Source organism: Octopus bimaculoides, chromosome 30, assembly GCF_001194135.2.
Source record: "Octopus bimaculoides isolate UCB-OBI-ISO-001 chromosome 30, ASM119413v2, whole genome shotgun sequence".
NCBI classification, from domain to species: Eukaryota; Metazoa; Mollusca; class Cephalopoda; order Octopoda; family Octopodidae; genus Octopus; species Octopus bimaculoides.
The window spans coordinates 1,044,488-1,049,559 of record NC_069010.1 but is presented as its reverse complement, the minus strand read 5'-3'; the positions used below and the strand labels follow the sequence as shown (position 1 = coordinate 1,049,559).

At 36.3% G+C, this 5,072-nt stretch overlaps 1 long non-coding RNA gene across 4 annotated transcripts in view; it reads left to right on the top strand.

The window, feature by feature from the left end:
- LOC106882054 (uncharacterized) overlaps nucleotides 1-5,072 on the top strand; it is a 49,871-nt gene that overhangs the window by 7,643 nt on the left and 37,156 nt on the right. For 3 of the 4 annotated variants that reach the window (XR_008267057.1, XR_008267056.1, XR_008267055.1), the window contains exons 1-3: nucleotides 7-1,192; nucleotides 3,658-3,726; nucleotides 3,904-3,975. This is a non-coding gene — a long non-coding RNA (uncharacterized LOC106882054). Of the gene's footprint in view, nucleotides 1-6; nucleotides 1,193-3,657; nucleotides 3,727-3,903; nucleotides 3,976-5,072 lie in introns of those variants that run through there. The other variant, XR_008267058.1, reaches the window with a different exon arrangement.

Genomic DNA, 5,072 nt, shown 5'->3' with positions numbered 1-5,072 from the left:
ATGTGATTGAGAAAATGACATGTTATAAAGTTGGTACAGGTATAAGAAAGGAAAAGCTCAACTAAGAAAAGAAGATTATTATTAAGTGATGATTATATGAGATAATTGTTGAATTGTTAGATTATGAAGGATGTCTCAATAAACAGTAGGTTGAGGATTGTTCGTCTATTTTGTTGTAAATCTAAATATTGATCCATTGCATAGTAACACTGTAGAAAGTATAAACATGTTGAACAAACCCTAAGTGGTCACCACTTGACCATTGGTGATTGGATAATCTGGCAATAACAAACACTAAGCTGACATGGAGGATTGGAAGCGAACTGCAGATTGGAAAAGAGTTTCCTGTATTTGGACACAGTTGCTACTGCAAGGCCTTATGCGTGGCAGCAGGATTCGGCTCATTACCATACCCCTAGAAAGAGTGAGAAGTGGTTGTCGGAGTATTTATGGGGTTTCAGTGGACCCATTTGTAAACTTCCTAGTTTCCCTGGTTGAAATCACATGGATTATTTTGTATGGGGCACAGTTGAGAAAGACACCATTCGCTCTGATTGCAACCCTAAACTTGAGCTGGTACCCAAAACTAAAGAAGTTTTCAAAGGTTTTATCAGCTGTCATAAAGAGAAACACAGGCTTCAGGTTTCAGGGTCGTCTTCAGAGAGCAGTGGAAGCTGAGAGGAATTACTTGTCTCTCCCAGCCATATCTAGTCGAAATGTTTTGAATTTTTCGAATACTTTTATTTTTAGATTAGATATTCTGCTTTGTTTTCCTTTTATGCAAACTGTCAAACTTAAACCGAACACTTTAAACAAGAAAGTTAAGACTAAACGAACGCAAAAAGGACAGTTTTCAAGTGATAACTAATTGAGAAAATTATGTTGTGAGAACATTTAAGCTGTCTGGAAAGAGAAACTAGGTTTAGGAGGGTAAGTCTATTTTTGTGGTGGACCTCAATTTGGCGCAGTTAATGGGATCGCAATAGAAAGTATAAATATGTTGGCCAACAGAATAGTGATCACCATTTGACTATTGATCATAGGAATATCTCACAACAATAAAATAGAGATTATTAATGATAACGAAACTTTAATGCCTGAAACTTGAATATATTTTTTTCAGAGACTCCAACGCCTGGGAAGAAGTTCTCAAAGGTATCACAGTCAACACCCTCTACATCACAGCCGGTTGGTGAGTATAATATTACAGCATCGTATTGATTCTTATAAATTTCATTACCTCAGCTGAACTATCTCTTTTTGTTAGTATGAGTGAAGACATGTCTGAAAATTAAATTCCATTTCCAAGGTTTGCTTTAACGTAATTCTGTTAACGATGTTCCTGAAATATCATAAAATATTCACCAGGGACAGAACAGTTGGTAATATGGATAAATTAAGAGATGCAAGAAAGTTGATATTGTCTTTCGCCATAGGAAACTTAAATATATTATTGTTTAGGGGTAAACGGGTGAGTTAAGAGCAATGTTTTTGTTTGTTTTACATTTTGACTCACATTTTGATCACTGTTATTGTAATCTGGTAGTCAAACGATATTAAATGTTCCAAATGTGAACACCCTGTCTTTTTCTTTATGACAGTAATTCTATCATTATGTCCAATACATATTCTCTATATCCACCAAGAAGACTTTGGTTTGCAACTGGGATAATATTTGCCTCTCTCTTTTCAATATCTCCCTCTCTCCTCTTTTCTCTATCTCTATATCATAGTCTTTCTCTCTGTTTCTCTCTCTGTTTCTCTTTCTCTGTCTTTAAGATACATTCTGGCTGCAAGTTTGAGTACAGTAAATGATATTATCCTCATAATGCGATTCATGGCATTTTACAAGAGTGTTTTACAAGAGACTGGCTTATTCATGGAATTGGACTAGATCTACTTTGCATATCATTCATTTGGTTGGTGCTAGTTATGGGGATGTTACGTAGATCAGCAGATAAATCAGAAGAAATGGTTCGATTGACATCACCGAAGAATGCATTAATTGATTACCTAAGAATACTAACAAGCAACCAAAGAGTTATGTAAATATTTCTGGATGGTATGGACGAACATATTACTTGGTCAAGACTGGTGTTTAACGCAGATAAATAATTCATTCTGTCACTTGTTTAAGTTTAGCATAATGAAGTAAATTTCCAACTAGCTAGTTATGTTTGCAAAGGATTAAAAAGAAAGTTGTAAAATGACTAGGAGGTTGGTACACTAGTTTGTTGTCTGATGATTAGATAGATTGAGATTTTGGCACAAACCAAGGAAGAGTTATAAGCAGAAGATAGACCAAAGCATCTGGGTAAATACGAGATTTGTCTCTTGCCATTTGATCCGTGTCTCCGTCTTGCTTATATATTCATGAGAATCACTTGTTCTGTACCATTTCAGATATATTCATCACAATAATATGTCGATGACCAGTTGTATGTAGATAATGACATGTGATACAAGTGTATAGTGTTTTAGGACAGTTGTTATTACTTTTCTGTTCAAATGCGTAGAACTAATTAATCGCTCATGCGGAAAGAAAACTGCTTCATTGAGGAAGACGAATGACATTTAAATGTCTTCAAATATTTCCTTAAACAGATGACATTCTGGTTAACTGTGGTGCAGGAAGTTAAACTTAAAGATTAGCAATATCTCACGTTTAAGAAATATAGTGTGTGTCTGATCCTACTTGAAGTGGTGTGTCATGTGTTTGTGGCTGGATTTTTGATGACGGACTTGGTTGATGACGGAATTAATTTGTAGAATAAAAGAAAGCCAGTAAGCGATATCTAGATGATCATTGGCGATAGGATAGTCTAGCAATAAGAAACACGTTAGCTGACATGGGGGATTGGAAGCGAACTTCAGATTGGAAAGGAGTTTCCTGTATTTGGACACAGTTGCTACTGCAAGGCCTTAATGCGTGGTAGCAGGATTCAGCACATTACCATACCTCTAGAAAGAGTGAGAAGTGGTTGTCGGAGTATTTATGGGGTTTCAGTGGACCCATTTGTAAACTTCCTAGTTTCCCCAATTGAAATCACATGGATTATTTTGTATGGGCCACGGTTGAGAAAGACAACATTCGCTCTGACTGAAAGAACAAAGTTGAGCTTCTGTCCAAAATTAAAGTGGTTTTCAAAGGTTTTATCAGTTGTCATAAAGAGAAACACAGGTTTCAGGTTTAAGGGACGTCTTGAGAGAGCAGTGGAAGCTGAGAGGGATTATTTGTATCTCCCAGCCATCTCTAGTCGAACTGTTTTGAATTTCTTGAATGCTTTTATTTTTAGATTAGATATTATGCAACCTGTCAAATTTAAACTGAACACTTTAAATAAGAAAGGTAAGACTAAACGAATGCAAAAACAAATATTGTTTTCAAGTGATAATTAATTGAGAAAATTGCAATATTGTGAGAATATGTAGGCTGTCTGAATAGCGAAACTAGGTTTTGGAGTGTAAGTCTATTTTTGTTGTGGGCCTAAATTTGGCGCAGTTAATGGGATCACAATAGAAAGTATAAATATGTTGGTCAACAGAAAAGTGGTCACCATTTGACTATTGATCATAGGAATATCTCACAACAATAAAATAGAGATTATTAATGATAACGAAACTTTAATGACTGAAACCTGAATATATTTTTTTCAGAGACTCCAACGCCTGGGAAGAAGTTCTCAAAGGTATCACAGTCAACACCCTCTACATCACAGCCGGTTGGTGAGAATAATATTACAGCATCGTATTGATTCTTATAAATTTCATTACCTCAGCTGAACTATCTCTTTTTGTTAGTATGTCTGAAGAGATGTCTGATAACTAATTTCCTTTTGAAAGGTTTGCTTTAACGTAATTCTGTTAACGATGTTCCTGAAATATCATAAAATATTTTTTCAGAGACTCCAACGCGTGAGAATATGTTCTGGAAGGTTTTAGATTTTCTCAGAAGTTTTACATCACGGCCAGTTGGTGAGTATATTATTACATTATATATTAATATAATATTAAGAATCAGATTGATTCTAATCAATTTCCTTCCTTCGACTGAGCTACTTTGTTTGTCAGAATGAATGAAGACATGTCTGATAAGTAAATTCCATTTGAAAGGTTTCCTTTAACATAATTCCGTTAACGCTGTTCCTGAAATATCATAAAATATCCACCGGGGACAGAACTGTTGGTAATATGGATAAATTAAGGGATGCAATAAAGTTAAAATTGTCTTTTACCACAGGCAACTGAAAAATATTATTGTTTAGGGGTAAACGGGTGAGTTAAGAGCAATGTTTTTGTTTGTTTTACATTTTCACTCCCATTTTGATCACTGTTATTGCAATCTGGTAGTCACACAGTCTTCTTTTTTACTGACAGTAATTCTATCATCATATCCACTACATATTGTCTATATGCACCAACAAGAATTTGGTTTGCAACTAAGATAACAGTTGCTTCCCTGTTTTGCCTCTCTATCTCTGTCCCTTTTCTCTACTCTCTATCTTACTCTTTCTCCCTGTTTCTCTCTCTGTTTCTCTTTCTCTCTCTGTTTCTCTTTCTCTCTCTGTTTCTCTTTCTCTCTCTGTTTCTCTTTCTCTCTCTGTTTCTCTTTCTATCTCTTTAAGCCAGATTCCGGCTGCAAATTTCAATACAGTAAATGATATTGTCCTTATGGACCGTGACTACTGAGGATATGCCAAAGCTCGCAAGGAATGAAGCAAGTATGCACCGATAGATGTATAATGTCAGTGTGCATACTTGACAGAGCGTAAGTACCTTGAGAGAAAATTTGGACCTAAGAAGCATCAGTTGTGGTGTGCAAGAGAGACGATTGAGCTGGTATGGTCATGTGGCGAGAATGGATGAGGATAGTTGTGTGAAAAAGTGCCACAGCCTAGTGGTTGAGGGAACCTGTGGAAGAGGTAGACCCAGGAAGACCTGGGATGAGGTGGTGAACCACGACCTTCGAACATTAGGCCTCATGGAGGCAATGACTTGTGACCGAGACCTTTGGAAATATGTTGTGCGTGAGTAGACCCGGCAAGACAAGTGAGGCCACAGCCCATGGCCTT